Here is a 22,177-nt window from a genome sequence, read left to right as displayed (position 1 = left end):
TCATACCCTAGCGTTCCCCTTCCCTTCCCTTCCCTTCCCTTCCCTTCCCTTCCCTTCCCTTCCCTTTCCTTCCCTTCCCTTCCCTTCCCTTCCCTTCCTTTCCCTTCCCTTCCCTTCCCTTCTCCTTCCCTTTCCCTTCCTTTCTCCCTTCCCTTCCCTCCCCTTCCCTTCCCTTCCCTTCCCCCTTCCCTTCCCTTCCCCCTTCCCTTCCCTTCCCTTCTCCCTTCCCTTCCCTTCCCCCTTCCCTTTCCTTCCCTTCTCCCTTCCCTTCCCTTCCCCCTTCCCTTCCCTTCCCTTCCCTTTCCCTTCCCTTCTCCCTTCCCTTCCCTTCCCTTCCCTTCCCTTCCCTTCCCTTCCCTTCCCTTCCCTTCCCCCTTCCCTTCCCTTCCCCCTTCCCTTCCCTTCCCTTCCCTCTTCCCTTCCCTTCCCTCTTCCCTTCCCTTCCCTCTTCCCTTCCCTTCCCTTCTCCCTTCCCTTCCCCCTCCCCTTCCCCCTTCCCTTCCCCCTCCCTTCCCCCTTCCCTTCCCCCTTCCCTTCCCTTTTCCCTTCCCCCTTCCCTTACCTTCTCCCTTCCCTTCTCCCTTCCCTTCCCTTCTCCCTTCCCTTCCCTTTCCCTTCCCTTCTCCCTTCCCTTCCCTCTCCCTCCCTTCCCTTCCCTTCCTTCCCTTCCCCTTCCCTTCTCCCTTCCCTTCCCCCTTCCCTTCCCCTTCCCTTCCCCCTTCCTTCCCCCTTCCCTTCCCCCTTCCTTCCCCCTTCCCTTCCCCCTTCCCTTCCCCCTTCCCTTCCCCCTTCCCTTCTCCCTTCCCCCTTCCCTTCCCCCTTCCCTTCCCCCTTCCCTTCCCCCTTCCCTTCCCCCTTCCCTTCCCTTTTCCCTTCCCTTCCGTTCCCTTTCCCTTCCCTTTCCCTTCCCTTCTCCCTTCCCTTCCCTTCCCTTCCCTTCCCTTCCCTTTCCCTTCCCTTTCCCTTCCCTTCTCCCTTCCCTTCCCTTCCCTTTCCTTCTCCTTCTCCTTTCCCTTCCCTTCCCTTCCCTTCCCTTCCCTTCCCTTCCCTTTCCTTCCCTTCCCTTCCCTTCCCTTCCCTTCCCTTCCCTTCCCTTCCCTTTCCCTTCCCTTTCCCTTCCCTTCTCCCTTCCCTTCCCTTCCCTTCCCTTTCCTTCTCCTTCTCCTTCTCCTTCTCCCTTCCCTTCCCTTCCCTTCCCTTCCCTTCCCTTCCCTTCCCTTCCCTTCCCTTCCCTTCCCTTCCCTTCCCTTCCCTTCCCTTCCCTTCCCTTCCCTTCCCTTCCCTTCCCTTTCCCTTCCCTTTCCCTTCCCTTTCCCTTCCCTTCTCCCTTCCCTTCTCCCTTCCCTTCCCTTCCCTTCCCTTTCCTTCTCCTTCTCCTTCTCCTTCTCCCTTCCCTTCCCTTCCCTTCCCTTCCCTTCCCTTCCCTTCCCTTCCCTTCCCTTCCCTTCCCTTCCCTTCCCTTCTCCTTTCCTTTCCCTTCCCTTCCCTTCCCTTCCCTTCCCAATATTGCTCTTACTATATTGTTCTCCTACCTTACATGTTTGCTCTTTTGTACAAGGTATTCCATCTTCTGACCATGTATTTTCTCAGATTCTTCCTAATTCACAGAATACTCTGCCTCCATGTTTCCTTTAAGGCTCAGCACAGATCCTAATTCCTTTATAATCCTTCCATTCCTAGTAATTTCCCTCTGAAGTTATCTTCCCCATTTATATTGTACATAACTTGTTAGTTCCTTCACTGAAAGAATTCACAATCTAATAGAAGAGACCATAATCCACTCCAATTAAATAACTGAAGCATGTATGCGTATTATTTTTCCATTAGAATTTAAGCTCCTGGGGCAGCTAGGTGGTGCAGTGGGTAGAGCATCAGCCTTGAATTCAGGAGGACACGAGTTCAAATTTGGTCTCAGACACTTAACACTTCCTAGCTGTGTGACCCTGGACAAGTCACTTAACCCCAATTGCCTCAAGGGAAAAAGAAAAAGAATTTAAGCTCCTTGAGGGCAGAGACCATATCTCTGTTTTTTTCTTAGTCCAGTGCCTGGCTATGGTAAGTTCTTAAGAAATGCTTATGTACTGAAAGTCTCTGACATTAGTTCTCAAATGCTTGGTGTGAGGGTCACTTTCTGAGCTCCTTTTCTCCCTGGGAAAAAAAAGAGAATTCTAGCCATTGGGAAAAGTTTTGGAAGCTCCAGGTAACAGGTGGGGGAGGTATAAAGGGGCCAGGGTGACATCATAACCTGTAGGTTGACTCTATATAATAGGAGGCTTGCCCCAGTAAAAGCTGGGGATTCATAGCATCTCCTATGTTATGTAAGCCGGGCTTGTCTGGGAACGTTCAGCCCTCCTAGTAGGGAGACACCCCGAGGGGCCTCTGGATCACGTCCAGATTGCCTAACCCAGAGGCCGCTGTGTCCCCTACCATGTGGGTGGATGTAGCTTCCTTTGATTAGCTGCCAACGTCTTTAAAATGGTCAGCACTGAGAAGGACCCTCTGTCTCTTCTTGCCCTCTCTCTTGCTTTGTCGAGAGTAAAGATGCTGGTTCTCCCACAGTGCATGATCATGGGGATGGGGAGAGGGCCACAGTGGTCTGAGATGTATGTGGGGATTGTCCAGACCCAAGCCCAGGAAGCTTGACGGCAAGCTGGCTGGCTGTACCACTCCCCTGCGCCTTTTGCTCTGGGCCTACAGATAGCTTCCAGAACACACAGCAGGGACTCAATGGTCATTAAGTTGGGTTACAGTGTATGACTTAAAATAGGGGCTTACTAATGCAATTGACTGGTGGTCGTGCCATCATTCCCATGGGACATCCTCAGTGGGGACTCAGTGAGGGACTGGAAGAAGTCACACATCATTTAATTAATCAACTAAGACTCACTATTTAAAAGCCATCTCAAGTAAGCTTGGCTGCCAGAGACAGATGAACTCAGCTGCTCTGACTCTTAATCCTAGTCCTTGTGCCCCCAGGAGGGTACCATCCTGCTTCCCAAGACTGACTCCATCGCCTGCTAGCTGTGTGACCCATGGCAAAGCACTGCTTCTTCATCCATAAAGGGATATGCTACTCACCTTCCAGTTTGTTGGAATAAATAATAACAAAATAAAAATAAAATAAAAATAATAAAATTGGAGCAGCTAGGTGGTGCAGTGGATGGAGTTCCATACTTGGAATCAGGAAGCCTTGAATTAAAATCTGGCCTCAGACTCTGATCTTGGGCAAGTCACTTAGTCCTGTTTGCCCCAGTGTTCTCATCTATAAAATGAGCTAGAGAAGGAAATGGCAAAGCATTCCTGTATTTTTGCCCAGAAAACTCCAAATGGGGCCATCATGAAGAGTTAGGCCCCAATAAAAAAAATGACTGAACAATCAAAAAATGAGAAAAATAAACTGCAGGGTTATTATGAATATCAAATAGGATAATAATTGTAACAGCGTCTGGTACATAGTAAGTACTATAATAATGATCAAAGTATCTAAAATGCTAGAGAAATGTTTGGATTTTGGAGAGATTTTTGGCCTTTTTTTGTATTTCTAAGGTTTATTGACGTGTTTGGCCCATAATAGGCATTTAATATATGTTTGTGACCTAGACTTGAAATGAGAGAGCTGTATTATTCCTTGAATTGTTTAAGAGAGACTGGTTCTCAGCATTAGCTGCTCGATAATGATTCTCCTGAAGGTAAAAACAGGGGCTAGACTGACCCTTCTGCATCCTCAAATCCTCTTAGCCATCTTTGCCTCCCAGAACTCTCTGCTCTAGTCCAAACCCACTTTGATCAGGAAAGAAGATCTGGAAACGAGGGAATGAGAACCCACTAAAAGAACAGAAGGTGATGCTGATGATACAGTGCTCTGACTGGGACAGGTGGGTCTAGAAGTGAACATACTCTATGGACTCAGGCTTTCTGACTAGGACATTGTGGGCCAGTGATATCTGACTAGGAAACCACTGGGCCCCTCGTGAGGTCACCTGCCTACAGTGTTATTATGGATGATAGTTATCAATATGTGTACCTTAAACTCCCCTACTGCCCTGCCTCTTGGACTCCAAACTCTACCTTCTTTAAATTCTGAGTTCCATCTAGCGCTCTCCAAAGAACTTTGCACATAGCAGGCTTGATAAATGCTCATGGCATTTGTTTAAATAAAAAATAGGACTTACATTCAGGAATTGAGTTTGAATCCAATCTCAGACATTTACAAGCTGTGTGAACCTTAATCTGCCTCAATTTCCTCATGTTTAAAAAGTGGGGGAAAAATTCCTTAAATCAATGCTTAACTAGATTTAACCACTGTCTCCTCAATTCCACTTACCTTATTTCAGGTTCTGGCCCATAACATCTCTTGCTTTCTTTTGTTTTTAGAACATAGGTGGTCATAACCTTCCTGACTTCTCAAGGAGGTGAGAACCCCCCAAAAAGAAGGTGATCACTCCTTCCCTGACTGCTCAAAAAGGGATAAAAACACCACAAAAGGATGCGATTACACCCTCCCTGACATCTCAGGGAGATGAAAACACCAAAGGAAATGGGGAATCAAATCAGATTAGCGGGTTTCTGAAGGGTCTCATTTGAAACAGGTATACATAATATCAACATGGGAGGTATTACACATAATTGTATAAATTACATAAGTACATAGTAATATAACACAGGCTAGTAGTGACTAGCAAGCAAATAACATGAATCAACATGAGGAATTATACATGTCCATAAATCCTAGAAATAGTCTAAAGCCAATCTATTGTCCATTACTTCATGTGTGTAGGGAATCCTGTTAAAGCACCAAAATGTAATGTTCTCTCTTCTGTTTCCTTGGGGGTCTCTGGGAGCAGCCTTCCACCACAAGCACAGCCAGGTGTTAAAGTCCAAATCCTTTATTGTCTCTTTCCAAGTCTTGTCTCCTTTCTTGGGGCCTGGTTAACTTTCTTATAGTCCAGATTCTTTATTATCTCCTTCCTGGGGCTGGGCAGCTTTCTGGAGAGCCTTTCAGTCTGGCCTTGGTCTTAGTGGGGGAAGTGCAGGATTCCAGACCAGCCACCAGGAAGATCGAAGATCGAATTGAATTTTTTCCCTCAGCTCTGAAAGCTTAAGCTCCTGCCGCCAGTCCTTTGCCTTCTCTCTGAATCTCCCTGGCTGAGGCTTCTAGCTTATATGCTCTACACTGAGTACAAACCAATCATTACATCACTAGGAAACCATTATTTGTTGTAGGATTAAATCAGTGCTAAACTAGATTTAACCACTGTCTCCTCAATTCCCCTCAGTACCTTATTTCAAGTTCTGGCCCATAACACTTGTTCAAATGAGAAAATATTTGTTAAGTACTTTGAAAAATTTAAAGCACTATATTTATGCTCCCTATTATTATTATTTTGTTGTTAGGGATGTGGGGGACACTAAGAAATTTGGCTTGGACTCTCCCTTAGGAGAGTCATTTCATCATATATTTATTAAGAAACTTTTGTGGGGTATTTGGTGAACTAGAGGCAAGCCAGCTGAACTCTTTCAATATTTCCTTCTAAACAATTATAAAATAACACTTCAAATCAATTTTTTGGAGTGGCAGAGCCAACAAAAGTCCAAGGTGGGACATTTTTCTGGCCTAAGAAACTTAGGAGGTCGGCAGGAGAAGTTTGTGATACCGAGATGGGAGCCTGTCTGGAGAACATGTGATAGTAGCAGCTATCTGGATCTCTCAGCTCAGAGACAGTAAGGTGATGTGTTAGACAACTGGTTAGAAAGAAATTACTTTGGGACTATTTGCTGGCACTTGGTACAACTGGCGTTGATTGGCCAGTTTATTACCTATATTCACTTCTGAGTTACAATCCCAGGGCAGAGAGGGGCACTTTTCATTGATCACACAAGAGCGAGGGCTCTGGTCACAATTCTAGGCCCCAAGAGGTATATGGTTGTGGGGGCCTTTCCAAGATCTGAGTGCAGAGCAGGAGAGCAGAGACCATACCTCTCCCAGGATCACTCCACCTTGGAAGCACGAAAAACTTGCAGACCCCCAGAAATATTTCTGAAAACAGCAGTGTGAAAAAGCCTGAATTTTGAGTCAATGCCTCTCTACCCCCAAGTGACCAGAGTCCAACTTTAACATAAAGTTCAAAGTCAAGGAATAAGTTTTTAAAAATGAGCCTACACACACACACACACACACACACACACACACACACACACACACACAACACACCAAACTTTCCCATAAAAAGCCACTATGGTGATGTAAACTTCAAAAAAGGACAACAATGTGACACTACAAACAAAACATCAAAAAAAAATGCTAATTGGACCCAAGCCCGACAAGAATTTCTGAAAGAATTAAAGAGATAAGGGTAATAGAGGGAAAATTGAGAAAAGAAATGAGTGAAGTAAGACAATTATGAAGAGATTTGACAGCTTAGTAAAAAATACACACATACACACACACACACACACACACATACATAGTGCTGAAGAAAATAATACTGTAAAAACAGAATTGGCCAAATAGGGAAAAAAAAAAAAGGTATAGGAAAATTTCTTAAAAATTATAATTGGGTAAGATGAAGCTAAGATTAAAACCAAGAATCATCTACCCAGCAAAACAGTATAATTCTACAGGGAAAAGTGAATATTTAATGAAATAGAGAACTTCTAAACATTTCTGACAAAGAGTACAGAGCTGAATAGAAAATTTGACATTCAAATACAAGACTAAAGAGAGAAGAATACAAAGATAGACATGAAAGAGTGATCATGTAGGTCTCAGTAAAATTAAACTCTTTATATTCCTATATGGGAAGATGATACATTTAACTCCTAAAAACATAATCATTATTAGGAAATTTTTTAAAGTTTACATATACAGAGAACATGCAAATTAGTTGATTATGTTGTCATGATCCCCCCCAAAAAGAGAAGGGGTGAGAAAGAGGGATGCACAGAAAGAAGGAGGAAGATTTTCTTATATAAAAGAGTTGTGTAAGAAAAAGTTTTTAAAGTGGAAGAGAGAATGGGGGATTGGAAGAAAATATTTAAACCTCACTTGCATCAGAATTGGTTTAAAAAAGAATTTGTGTGTATATGTTTATATATATAGACTAAATATAAATTCATAGATACACATATATCTATATACATATACACATCTATATACATATAACATATATGTCCAATCACTGTGTGTACATTATATATATGTGTGTGTGTGTGTATGTGTGTGTGTATTTAATTATATATAGAAATGTAACTTAATAGAGAAATAGGAAGGAAGGGAGATAAGAAAAAGCGGGACATGATAAAAGGGGGGGTGAAAATAGAAGAAAATGGAATAGAGGAAAATATGTAATTAGTAGTCATAACTATGAATGTAAATGGGATAAGCTCACCCATAAAACAGAAGCAGATAGCAGAATGGATTGGAAAGAAAAATACAAAAATATGCTGTTTATAAGAGACACATTTGATATAGAAAGACACACAGAGTTAAAACAAAGGGCTAGAGCAGAAAATGTTCTAAATCACTATTGATTAGAGACAGGTAAATTTAAACAACTCTGATGTACCATCTTGCATTTATCAGAAATGACTAATGCTGAAGGAGTGAAGGAAAAATAGGTACATTAATGAATTGTTGGTGGAATATTGAACTGGTCCAAACCATTCTGAAAGGCATTTTGGAACTAGGCCCAAATTGGCTATAAAACTATGCATACAACAATACCACTACTAGATCTATATCTCAAAGAGGTCAACAAAAGTAAAATATTTGTATAAAAATGTTTATAGCAATTCTTTTTATTATGACAAAGAATTGGAAATTCTCATAAATTGGTGAATGGCTGAATATGGAATACTATTGTGTTTGGGAAAATGACAAGGGAGTAGCTTCAGGGAAAAAAAAAAAGGGAAAACCTATATGAACTGATACAAAATGAAGTGAGAAGAACTGTGACAGTATCATAGTAACGGTGCACAATAGTAGCCATGTGGTAATGACAATCAATTCTGAAAGATTTGTTTACTCTGATTAATACCATGATCTAAGAATTCTAAAGGATTCATGATAAAAAAAAAAAAATGCTATCCACCTCCCGAAAGACAATTGATGGACTCTGTGTGCAAATTGAAGTATAGTTTTCTCTTTATTTTTCTTGTTTTTTTAAAAATGTGGCTAATGTAGAAATATGTTTTGCATGATTTCATCTGTATAATTGATATCATATTGTTTGTCTTCTCAGTGAGTGGGTAGGGAAGGGTGTGGGAGGGAGAGAATTTAGAATTCAAAATTTAAAAGGAAAAGAAAGTTAAAATAAATAAGCATTAAAAATATTTTCAAAAGAATCTATTACATTTCAAGCAGATGTGGTGAAAGATATGAGGTATAGATGAGACATAGTCCTTGCTCTAAAGTGCTTATAGCATGCAAAGGCCTAGTAAATCTATAGGTCCATAAATTTGATCTGGGAAGGACCTTTGAGGTCATATCGTACAATCCTACTCTCATTGTACAGATGTAGAAACTGAGTACAGTGATTTTGTCTGATCAAGTGATTGAGACTTGTAATCTCTGTGTAATCTTGTATACTTCCTCCATGAAATGAAAACCATCCCATCAGCCTGATCTTCCTTAAAATGCTGTTTGAAGAAGTGTTGTGTGGTAGAAAGAATGCTGAACTTGGGAAAAGAAGACCCGATTTTGAACTTTGTCATTTTCCTTCCTCTTAGTCCTAATTTCTGTGAAATGAAAAACAAAAACAAAAACAACAGGCCTCTTAAAATCTTTTCTAGCTTTAAAGCCTGTGTAATTAAAATAAATGAAATCCCATTTCTTGATAAATAACTATAGATGAAACACCTTAGTGATTATAACATCTATTCTCTAGTTAGAATGAATAAAGAAACTTTTCTAGGTCCATCATGAACACACTTCCCCTTGAGCTCAGAAAAGTGTTAGAAGCCCTTTTAGGGACTGTCAAATTATATATATTTTAATAGTTTTTATTTACCAGATATATGCATGGGAAATTTTACAGCATTGACAATTGCCAAACCTTTTGCTCCAATTTTTCCCCTCCTTCCTCCCCTCCAGATGGCAGGTTGACCAATACATGTTAAATATGTTAAAGTAGAAATTAAATACAATATATACATACATGTCCAAACAGTTGTTTTGCTGTAAAAAAAGATGTCAAATTATATCTTAAAATACACAATCACCTTCCCTTTCTTCCTTCCAATTCTAATTCCCTCCCTTACCCTGCTCCCTATCTCCCTCTACTTTTTCCTATTTCCCCTCAGCCTCAGGCTTAGTGGCTGCAGGCTGCATTGAACCCAATAAGATTGATCTAATTGATACCAAGACCAAGGTGGCTCCTCCACCCTGAGACAGACAGACAAGGGCTCCAGAGGGTGGATCCAGTCCATAATGGCAATGAATTACTCCTGGGCTCAAAGGGCAAGCTGATTTATTATTGGACAGACACATTCTACAGGGGCTCCAGACTTTCCTCTTGTCTCACCTTCAGCACAGAGAGCAATGGGCAAGTGTACCTGTGGGTATGGGGAGGCTGGGGAAGAGACCTGGCAATTCCCACTGAATGCTGAGTGTATCAACTTGTGGCACAATGATAATCCTTTTTCTCCCCACTTCTTGCTTTCTTTGTGTCCTTTTACATCCATTGGCCATTTTATCTTCCCAATAGGTTAGTAAGGCAGACTAGGTAGGAATCAGAAAAACTGAAGGCTAGTAAGCTAGTCTAGATCAGATAGTGATTGATAGAGGAATCTCCTCTACAGGACCGGAGCCTTGGCTTGGAATCAATAGAAAGGCAACTCTCCTGGCTCTCTTCCCTTTCTGAGGATAATTACAATGATGATGATAATATTAACAAGAACAGTTGTCATAAAACCTCTTACGTGACTTTTGAGGTTTTGTAAACATTCTGTGAGGAATGTAATGCAGAAATCTTTGTCCCTTTTCCAAGATGAGTTTCAAGATTTGGAGAAGTGAGAGGAAAGGAACTGGGATGGTAACTTTTTTTTTTTTTTAAGAGTTTGGGTGAAAAGAGAAAAAAAGAGAAAAGAAACATATGTTGATAGCCAGAGGGAATGATAGGATCAAGTGGAAGTTTTTAAGGATAAGGGAAATGGGCATACTTGGTAGCAGTTAGAAAATTGAATAGAAGGTCCTTAAACTAAGTCTATGAGGTAGACAGGGAAGGTATCACCTTCATTTGATGGGCTCAGAGAATGTGAGGGACTTTCTCATGATAATACAGTTAGTGAATGCCTGAGGTGGGATCTGACCCTAAGCTATATGATTCCACATCCTTTGCTCTTTCTTCTATATCACAAGGGTCTCATATGATAATAATAATAATAATAATAATAATAATGGCTAACGTTTATATAATGTTTAGAATGTGTCAGGCACCAAACAATGCTTGACAATTATTATCTCATTTGATCTTTACAACAACCCTAGAAGGGAAGTGTCATTAATATCCCCAATTTTACAGATGAGCAAAATGAGGGACACAGAAGTTAAATTGCTAGGGTCACATAGCTAAATAAATGTCTGAGGTTAAAATGGAATTAAGGCCTTCCTGACTCTAACCATTGTGCACCTAGCTGCACTAATGATGTTACTGAGGGCCAAGAAAAGGGTAAGTTTGGTAATCTCTTTATAACAGGCTATGTGAATACATTTTGTTGATATCTTTTATTTTTCCATTGCCTAAAATCCTCCCTGTATCCTTCTCCCTCTCTCAGAGTCATTTCATATAACAAAGAATTTATTTAAAAAAAAAGAAAAGAAAAAAATCAGCAAAACAAAATAAGACATTAAAAAAACTTGATGACATAGGTCATGTTGCAAAGGAGGAGGGAGATGTCTTCTCATTTTTCTTATTTAGAAATCATGCTTGTTCTTTGTAATTTTGTGATATTCATTGTCCATTGTTGTGTATGTTTTTAAAAATCTCCATCTCAAATGGTTAAAATTTGTTTAAAAAGAAAATAAAGAGGCAAACTTTGGTTTTCTGGGAATTTGTCCATTTAGAAATGCCTTGGGCTCTGGCACTGACAGATCAAGACTGCTTTCATTCCTGGATTTAGTAATTTTTTCCCCAATCTCAGAGTTAATCAGGGGCCTTCAAACCCAACCTGTCCTTGAACATTAATGCACTCTACAATTTCCCAAAATTGCCACCAGCCTTTGCTGGAAGATCTCCAACAAGGGGAAGCCCACCACCTTCCCTGGCAGACTGCTTCCCTTGGGACAGCTCCAATTATTAAGAAGTTTTTCCTGACCTTAAACTTAAATTTTCTTTTCTTCATTTCTCACTCTTTGCTCCTGGTTCTGCCCGGTGGGGCAAGCAAAACAAGCCTAATCCTCCTTCAAAGCATTTACATTGAAATTATCTCCATTGCTCCTCCTAATAGAGCAAGGAGCCTAAGTTTTATTGGTCCCATTATACAGGTGGAAACTTCTACTGACTCCTTCAATGTTTCATCATGGGATGGAAATAAATCTGGATTCTGGAAAGTGCTGCCAACAGGTACAAGTTCTAGCAGATCCTACTAAACTGGAAAGTCTTTAAGCAAAGACCAGAGTCTGTCATCCCAGAGCAGCTTCTGGAAATTCCAGTGGTTCTCATCATTAGAGCGCAGGTGACCAGAGGATGAAATTTTGGGGTTTTTTTTTTCAGCCAGAGAAACTTATGAAACCAAGGTGCATTTAAGCCATCATCTGCTTTGAAGCTGGGAGGGACCACACTGATGAAAAGATGGATCTTTTTGGATTTTCTAAGGGAACAAGGGAGCAAATAAGAATATAACTCCCTTGAGAAGAGAGGCTATAGCTTGTGAACCCCTTTGTTCCCTGAGGCTTATCAAGGGCCTTGTGTATAGTAGGCACTCACATCTTCCCAGGGATATGAGTCCAGTGTAATTCAATTCAACAAAAATTCATCAAGCTCTTACTATATGCAAGGCACTGCACTAGATACAAGAAAAACAAGACAAAAACAAAATAATCTCTGCCTCCAAGGAGCTTATAGTCTATTGATGGTACCGTATAATCACAGATCAGTAAAGACAAAGTATATAACACTAATATAAAGTAATTTCTTTTTTTCTTTTTTTAAATAATAGCTTTTTATTTTCAAAATAAATGCAAAGATGGTTTTCAGCATTCATCTTTGCAAAACCTTGTGTTTCCAGTTTTTCCCCTCCCTTTCCCCACTTTCTCCCCTAGACAGCAAGCAGTCCAATATATGTTAAACATGTGCAATTCTTCTATACATATTTACACAATTATCTTGCTGCACAAGAAAAATCAGATCAAAAAGGGGAAAATGAGAAAGAAAACAAAATGCAAGCAAACAATAAAAAGAGTGAAAATGCTATGTTGTGGTCCACACTCAGTTCCCATAGCCCTCCCTCTGGGTGCAGCTGGCTTTCTTCATCACAAGTCCATTGGAACTGACCTGAATCATCTCATTGTTGAAGAGAGCCACATCTGTCAGAATTGTGAGGAGATGAAGAAACATAGCCATGGATTTGAAGTTCAGAGATCAGGAACAGTGTCAGGAGAAGAATGAAGGCTCATTTGAGTCTCTCCACAAAATGGAGGCCCAGGAAGAATTCATCAGTGGGAGGATGAGCAGGGATGGATATTCCAAATTAAGAAGGTCCCAGAGAAAATCAAATATTCCAGGGTAAGGAGATCCCAGGTATTGAGGAAAATTTCAAGTGGGGCAATAGCAAAGGCTTACAGGACAAGGAGGAGTGAAAGTTGGCTTGGGCTTCTTCACAAAATGGAGGCCTCAGGAAGAATTCATCAATAAGGGAAAATGAAAAGTAACATGAAATAAAGTTGTAAAGGTAAATAAGAACCAGGCTATGTAGAGATTTAACTTAATCTGTTGAAGATTTTTATGTTATGTGAAAAGCCATAAGCCTGCTAATCAGACCTAACTACTAGGATAATTATATTGACAGATTATGAAGGATGGATTGAATAGAGGAAATGCTGTAGGCTAGAAGACTAATTAAGGGCTCTTATAGTAATCTAGGCTAGAAATAATGAGGACCTGAGCTAAACTACAGACTCTGTAACTAGAAAAAAAAAAAAAAAAAAGAGGAGCGAATACGAGACATTTTAAAGGTATATTAGTAAAAAAGGATGAATTTTGAGGAAAATATTAACTTCTGTCTGGGACATGTTGAGTTTGAGATGTCTGTGGGACAGCCAGGCAGAGATATTCAGTAGACAAGTGGACTTAAGTAATTATAATGAGAGGAATTAGAGTTGGAAATATAGCTTTGGGAACTCTCTGCAGATAGATGATGTTTTGAGTCTATGAGAGATGATATGATCACCAAAAGATGGTATTGACAGAGAATTGTACTGAGGAAAGATCATTGTGAGTGACCCAGTAGATGGGAAGAAGGATAATGAATGAGTTAAAAAGACTGAGAAAATTTTTAGACAGGCAAAAAGAGAATCAAGTTAACAAGTCAAGACAACAAGCATCTATTAACTATTTCCTGGGGCAGCTAGGTGGCGCAGTGGATAGAGCACCGGCCTTGAATTCAGGAGGACCTGAGTTCAAATCTGGTCTCAGACACTTCCTAGCTGTGTGACTCTGGGCAAGTCACTTAACCCCAGCCTCAAAAACAAAACAAACAAACAAACAAAAAAAAAACCTATTTCCTAAGTAGCAGACGTACTAAGTGCTAAGGCTACAAATACAAGTAAGGGAGGGATGTAGTGCTTGCCAGTCAAGGAGCTTACATTCTAATGAGAGAAGACAGCACACAAAAGAAAACTGAAAAGGAGGAAGAGGGGAGATGAAGGTACCTGAAAGGCATTAGTTTAAGACCCATGCAAGTGGGAAGTAGTGCCCTCTATTCCATTTAAAACAAAGGTCTCCTTTTATCCAGAAGAGATTCTGGATATTGATCTCTTGGAATAGTCTCATTGATTCTTTGGGAGGCGTGGTCCACAAAAAAATAGGATTAATAATTGTTATTCAGTTCTTCTGGAACATTAATCCCAAACTGTATTTTTACATGTATTTTCTTCTTCAAGATTCCTATACATATTCCATAAATTTTTCTCACATAAGAAGTATGTCAGAGGACCTAGAGCAACTATGTCATTTGGACATCTCTCTTTCTATCTCTTTCCATCCCTTCCTTTACTCCCTCTTTGTATCTCTTCCTCATTCTTCCCTTCCCTCCTCTCTTTCTCCTTTCCTTCCTCCTTCTCTCTTTCTCTCTCCCTCCCTCTTTCGCTGTTTATCTCTCTGTCTCTGTCTCTGTCTGTCTGTCTCTCTCAGAGGCTTAAATGAGAGAGCATTTGTAAACTCTTAACACAATGCCTGGCACATATAAAGCACTATAGAAATGTCTTAAATATCAGATTAATGTTAAATTAAATGAAATGGCTTCAGGCAGATTTACACCTAAAACACAGAGTACAGTATTAATATTTTTGCCTCTATGGTTAAATGGGGCTGTGATTCATAAGTCCATATCTAATAAAAACCATCATTGGTTCAGTCTTCAAAAGACTACCATGGCAACTAAACAGAGGTGAGGAACCTCTTAAACACTTACAGGGAGTTTTTTCAGAGCAGAGCTGAATGATCTAGTCTTACTCATGAATAGGCTCATGGAATCAGAGCATGAAAGACTGACCAAGTCTTTCAGTCATACAATTTGAGGAATTTATGCATGTCTCTTCCTTTATGTGACATAGCCACATTATATACTGTGCTTTATAGGCTTTCCTTATCCCTTTCCCTGCATTGGACAGCAGATCTGGACAGCAGGTGCATGGAACTAGTGACATGGTTCATAAGTAGGACCTGTTCAGCCCTGTGGCTCTCCATCCAACTGGCAAAATATGATAATTTTTATTATTGTTTGTTGTTGACTTGTTTTGGTATCTGTCAGCTGTTTTGTATTTAGGGATGTAAAGGCTTGAAAAGTGACTACTCTTGAAATTGGCACATCCTCCATAGGAATGAGGTATGTTAGTACAAGCTCACAAGAGCTTTCAAGAAATGACCTCTTGCTTAAGAAATCCTTCTGGTCATTTTGGAGTGCTTGACCAAAATGGGTCAATGGGACCTCTTTCTGAGTTACTGACATCAAGATAGGTGAATCTTCAGGAATATAAAATAAGACTAGTGATGCCCCTAAGCCCAGAAAAAAAATAACAAAAAACTGCATTCCTTGTTATGGGGATGAAGCTAGAATTGGGTTCTTGTCAGCCAATGAGTTTTCAGGATAAATTCTCCCCTATTTAGATGAGGTCAATATTGAGTGTCCAATTTGGGAAAAGTTAAGGGAACCGCAGAATGGGGAACCTAGTACATAAAATATTTCTGTCCCTGGGGGAAAAAAAACTGGCATTGCAAATGTATGAATTCTTGAAAATGATTTGGGTAAAGCTTTTCAAAATGATACATTAATCTTTAAAGTAAGAGTGCCCGCAATATGTGTCTAGATGTGTGAATGAAAATAGTTAGCAATGTAAATGCTTGTGTTTCCTGTTATATTTTTAATTGTTCAAAAAAAGAATAAGAGCTAAAGGTTGTTTTGAAGCTTTCTTGACAGTTACTCTAAAAGTGGAGGGAGGAAATGGAGTTTCATACTTTGAAGTTTGGAAACTGTTCTCTAAATTTTCTCCTTGAGTTTGGAAAGGAAACTTTTTAAAAAGACCTTCAGAAAAGGAGTTTTGTTGAAAAAAGCAAGTTTTTTTTAAGCAAATAATTTGGGCAAAAAGACAAAATTTAAATTTTGAGTGGTTTACCTGAACACTAAGCTTTTCAGTGATTTGACAGAATTTAATTGTCCAGTAAATTAGAAGCAAGCCTATCTAAAATGAATTAGAATAGACAGTGCATTTACTAGTTCTTAAGTGAGAAACCAAATTGAAATATTTTATATGAAAAAATGAGAAATTATCAGTAAACCTGGAAGCTTCAGTTCTGCTAATCTAAAAGGAAAAATTTACAGTGTTAGAGATATATGAGAAAATTGCACTAATTTGCAAAAGAGATTCAGTGGAGAAAAGGAAAATAAATACGAAAACAATTTAAAAAATGATTTGAAAGACTTGAAAGGAGGTGAAGTTAATTTGAGATTTCTAATGATTTCTCAGCTTAATTTCACAGATTCTGGTATTTTTGAAAATGTAGAAAAATACTTGGAAAATGTAACAAGCTTTAAAACTGGTCAATTAAAATTTTTTATTTATATTGGATGTGATAGTTGAAGTCGATTATTATTCACAGCATGGTTGATCTGGGCTCTGAATGGGAACAGATGGTGTTATACCTTTGTAGCTTTGAGAACAAAAATGATAATTACTCTATGCTGGTTTCTCCATGTTAAAATGGAAAAATTGGCAGATGAATGGGATGGGTTTTTCCCTGTAGTCAATTTGTAGATGCATTCAATTCGATTAGTTTCATGTTTTAAGTTCATGAGATTACTTTATATTTGTGGTGTTTATGGTTTGGGGAATTTTTGCATTGTAGTTTTGGAAATCATTATATAAAAGGGCTCTTGGTTTTTGGAGTAACATCTATAGGGTGAAGCATTTGTATCACAAGGAAAATATACTTTAATCTGATCTTAATTATTTAATACAGACTTATCTGGAAGATAGAGTCTTCTTCTGGTTAAGGACTATCTTAAGAGTTCAGGTGGGTATCCTCTGGCTTTTAATGTCACATAAAATATGTAATATTTTTATTTTCCCCAGTTACCTGCAAAATAAATTTTACAGTTGTTTTTAAACTTTTAGTTCCAAATTCTTTTTCTTTGTTCCTTCTCCTATCCCACTTTAAGAAGACACGTGTGAATATATATGAAACATTTCCATAAAAGTCATGTTGGGAAAGAAAATAAAGATCTCCCCCCAAAAAAACCCTCAAGGAAAATAAAGTTATAAAAAAAAAGTATGCTTCAATCTGTATTCAGACACCATTAGTTCTTTCTCTGGACTTTTAATCATAAGTCCTTCAGAGTATTTCTGGATCATTGTGTTGCTGAAAATAGCAAAGTCATTTTATTCTATAACATAAGCTATTACTCTGTATACAGTACATTTCACTTTGCTTAAGTTCGTGAAGGACTTTCCAGGATTTTCTGAGAGCATCCTGATCATCATTTCCTATAGAACAATAATATTCCATCATAATCATATGCTACAGTTTATTCAGTTATTTCCCAATTGATAAGCATTCCCTCAATTTACAATTCTTTACCCTGAAAAGAGAGTTGCTACAAATATTTTTGTACATTTAGATCCTTTTCCTTTTTTTAATTTTTTTTTTGTGTGATTCATGCTTAGTAGTGGTATTGTTATTAAGTCAAAGTCAAATGCATGATTTTATGGCCTTTTGGGCATAGTTCATATCTTTTGATCATTTATCAATTGAACAATGGTTTTTAAATAAATGTGATTCAGTTCCCTATACATTTGAGAAATGCGACCTTCATCAGAGAAACTTGCTTCAAAACTTTTCCCAATTGCTATTGCTAACTCTATTCCCTCCAATTATTCTATTCTATTTCTCCTTTCACCCTGACTCTCTTCAAAAATGTTTTATTACTGACCACCTCCCTTCTCCAATATGCCCTCTCTTCTATCACCTTCCCCCATTCCCATATCCCCTTCCTTTCCTACTTTCCTGCAGGGTAACATGGATTTCTATACCCATATTCCTCTTTGAGCCAATTCTGTTGGGAGTGAGGTTCACTCACTTCCCTCCTAGTCCTCTTACCCAAAAAATAAAAAAGGCAATTATCTTGCCTCTTTTATGGCAGATAATTTACACCATTCCATCTCTCCCTTTCCCATTCTTCCAGTACATCTTTCACCCCTTAATTTTATTTTTTGAAGATATTAGTCCTTCACATTCATTTCACACCTATTTCCTTCATCTATGTATACTCCTAACTTCCATAATAAATAACAAGAAAATTCTAATGAATTACAAGTATCATCTTTCCATGTAGAAAGATAGATAAGCCTTGTTAAGTCTCTTATGATATCCCTTTCTTCATTACCTCCTTATGCCCTTATGCTTCTCCTGAGTCCTGTATTTGAAAATCAGATTTTCTAATCAGTGCTGGTCTTTTCATCATGAATGAAATAAAGCCCTCTATTTCACTGAAATTTTATCCTTTCCCCTAAAGGATTATACTTGGTTTTGTTGGGTAGATGATTCTTGATTATAATTCTAGATCCTTTGTTCTCCAGATTATCACATTTCAAATCCTTCAATCCTTTAATGTAGAAGCTGCAAATCTTCCGTTATCCTGACTGTAGCTCCACTATAGTTGAATTGTTTCTGGATGCTTGCAATATTTTCTCCTTGACCTGGAAGTTCTGGAATTTGGTTATACTATTCCTGGGAGTTTTCATTTGGGGATCTCTTCAGAAGGTGATGAGTGGATTCTTTCAATTTCTATTTTACCTTTTGGTTCTAGAATATCAGGACAATTTTCATTAATAATTTCTTGAAGGATACCCAAGCTTTCTCTTTTTTTGATCATGCTTTTCAGATAGACCAGTAATTTTTAAATTATTTCTCCTGGATCTATTTTCCAGATCAATTGTTTTTCAATAAGATATTTCCCATTATTTTCTATTTTTTCATTCTTTTGGTTTTGTTTTATTATTTCTTGATTTCTCATGAAGTTGTTACCTTCTATTTGCTCAATTTTAATTTTCAAGGAATTATTTTCCGCAGTGATCTTTTGTACCTTTTTTCCCATTTGGCCAATTTTGCTTTTTAAGGTATTCTTCTCATTAGCTTTTTGTACTTCCTTTTATACCACTCTCAATTCTCTTCCCAATTTTCCCTCTATCTCTCTTACTTGATTTTCAGATCACTTTTGCACTTTTATAGCTTGAGATCAACTTTTATTTTTCTTAGAGGTGTTGAAGAGAGGAGGAGAAAAAAGAAGAGAAAGGGGGTGAGCATTTATTAAACATTTTATGTACCAGGCACAGTGTTAAATGCTGAAATCACAAAAACAAGAAAACAATATGATCCCCACCCTCAAAGAGCTGACATTCCAAATATTGTTGTTCAGTTGTTTTCAGTGTGTCTTACTCTTCATTTTTGGTAGTATTTTTGGCAAAAAAATATTTGAGTAGTTTGTCATTTCCTACTCTAGTTTTTGTTTACAGATGAGCAAACAAGGCAAACAGGGTTAAGTGACTTGCCCAAGGTCTTGTAGCTAATAAGTGTCTAAGGCCAAATTTGAACTCAGGAAGATGAGCTTCCCTGATTCCAGCACCAGCACTGTATCCACTGTGTCACCTAGCCACTAAGGAAAGACAAAATATATAAAAAAGATGGGATGAAGGGAGAGGAAGGAAGGATACCCAAGAGAATACCATCGAAGTCCAGTGACAGGACACTGATATAGAACTGATGGTTATGGTGGTAGAAAAAGTCAGGTAAGACTGTGAAAGAGTAGAAAAATTGGCATAATTGGGCTTTCTCATGGTAGCTCCAGGACTCCACTCAGTTCTGAGAAAGCCTCAGAGGGGAGTTCTCTCAGGGGACCAGCCCTTGAAGAAGGGGAACAAACAATTGTAGTAATAGGACATGGTGGAAAATGAAACCAAAATGGAAAGTGACCTTGGAATTCACCTGATCCTACTCTTTCATTTTGCAGGTGAAATAACTGAGGCTCAGACATATTAAATGATTTTTTCAGGGTAACACAGGTAACAAGTGACAAAGCTAGAATTCAGACCCAGGCGCTCTAACTCCAGACCAGCCTTCTTTATTGTACTGTGCTGACTCTCTTGCCCTGTGGGAAGTCAGGACCTCCTCCCGTTCTGTATTTGTCTCCTTCATCACCAACACAGTATAGAAGCCTGTAATAACTGTTGATTGATTTAACCATCAGTTCTCCTCTATTAGCCCTATTGTATACCTGCCTTGGGCCAGGGAAGGGAAATGCTTTATTTCATGAACCTTCTTTGGTATTTTCAGTCAATATTCCCTTCATACTCCACTTTCCCTGCACACTAATTCCTATATATTTATCATCTTATTTTGTATATTATGAGTGTAAAGCTATAGCATAGACAGTGCTACACCCCAGTAAACCATCTTGGCAGCCAGGATAATCCAGGTTGAAGTCTTAAACCCATCGATGAGCTAGGAGATGTCTGTCCCAAGCAGGTGAAGACTTTCCTCAGTGTAAAGGGTGGATGAGAGCAATTTGTTCCGGTGGCTATGAAGGAGGCTGGAGCAGGCTCTATGGAATCCTTAGAGCTTGGTCAGAGATTAAGAATCCAAGATTGTCCTTTGTGATCTGGACCATTACCAGTCATCTTGACTTTTGTCCTGTCACTGGACTTGATGGTTCTGGAAGAGAGGGAGGCTGATGACTTCATGCAATTCTGCCTCATTTAGAAACAATTCATGCTCAAGTCACAGCATCACCCCGTGAGGCTGTCACTGGTCTTCTTCCAAAACAAAGAACAAACAACAATATTGTGTATTATGACTGTACTGTCTTAATCCTTTACCAAACTGAGCTCAGCAAGAACATGCTGATCTAAACTTTGTATATCCTCTGGTCTGGGATCCTGGATATTATAGTCACTTTTAAAATGTTTGTTCAGTTAAGTTTAACTGTTATGAAATGAATTGACTTACACAGGGACTTACACAGGGAGCTAAGGGGAAATGATTCTCGCTTTTGAAGTAGTGCTATGTGGATAAATCCTGCCCCCCAAAATGTTCCTGGAATTCATTTTTGTTACCAATTTTTCTATCACTTTCATGAATAGAGATAAACAATAAATCAAGGTCTTATTTGTAGCAATTATTAAAATCCTAAGTGTAAATACTAATATTGAAAATTTCACGGAGCTGGCTCTCACTCATCTCTGACTTAAGAGGTTTAGTTTTATTATTTAATCAGTTTTATCGTGATCCCTACTGCAATGTCTGTCCTAGTTATATCTGGATTCATCATGACCACCCTGGGGCAATTGATGCCCAAGCCAAATCTAAAATATTTTATGGACAATAGAATTCAAAAAAGCAAAAAACAATAATATTAATAAACTGAATTTTAAAATGAAATGTGTGTTTAACTTTCTATGCATTTATAAAGGGCTTCCACCTCTCCTAAATAGTAATACTACTCCCTCCCACATTTCAACCACCCATACCCACTACATACTTGAACACATACACATCCATACACTGATTTGTATGAATTAGGGAAATTCTAAGTGATAATCCTTTAGACTAAAACAGCATTGTACAAAGCAGAAAGAACTATACTTGATTTGAGAATACCTGAGTTTGGATCTCAGCTGTCTCATTTACCCTTGTCACATTAAGCAATCTATGTTCCCTCAATGGGTCTGTTTTAACTAGATGACTCCTTCTTAGGAGTCCTTGAACTGACGTTCTTTTTCCTTTTACTAGATTATGTTTCCTTAGCTTAGGAAACTTTAATACAAGTTGGCCCTTTAAGAATTCTGTCAATCAAACGTAGTCGGTCAAGCTAGGAGCAAAAGCTGAGTTATCAGACCTCCAGAGAATTGCTTTCAACACTCTCTGGCTCAAATCCAGAACCACCCACTTGAAATCTCATGTTCTTAAACATGCATGTCAGCCCCTAAAGAAACTGTTCTGTGCATCAGGGACCTCAGCAGTCCCCAAGAGCAAGTGTAATCATGAGAACAAAAGCAAAGAGACCAGAAAATATTAGACAAGACTGAAAAGACTCAGGTCAGAAGCTACACTGGGGATTGACAAAGTGGTTGGATGTGCTTCTTTGTACCCCCTTCCCAGGTGATCCATGGGAAAGGAAGCAAAGATGTCAGGCTCAGAGTTAAAAGAGATTTTCTGCCTATTGAGGCAGCTAAATTACTCAGTGAATAAAGAATTCAAGAAATCCTAAATTCAAATTCAGCCTTAGCCACTTATTAGCTGTGCAATTCCAAAATCAAATGAGATCATATTTGTAGAAAGGGATGAATACAGTGCTTGGCACCTAGTAGGTGCTTTATAAATCCTTATTTTACCCTCTCTCCAATATAAGACTTTAGAGTATATCTAGCCCAACCTATTAACCTCAAATCTGTCAGACTTTCAGCCTTCAG

This window comes from Sminthopsis crassicaudata, chromosome 3 (genome assembly GCF_048593235.1).
Source record: "Sminthopsis crassicaudata isolate SCR6 chromosome 3, ASM4859323v1, whole genome shotgun sequence".
NCBI classification, from domain to species: Eukaryota; Metazoa; Chordata; class Mammalia; order Dasyuromorphia; family Dasyuridae; genus Sminthopsis; species Sminthopsis crassicaudata.
Note: the sequence above shows the minus strand (reverse complement) of the source record.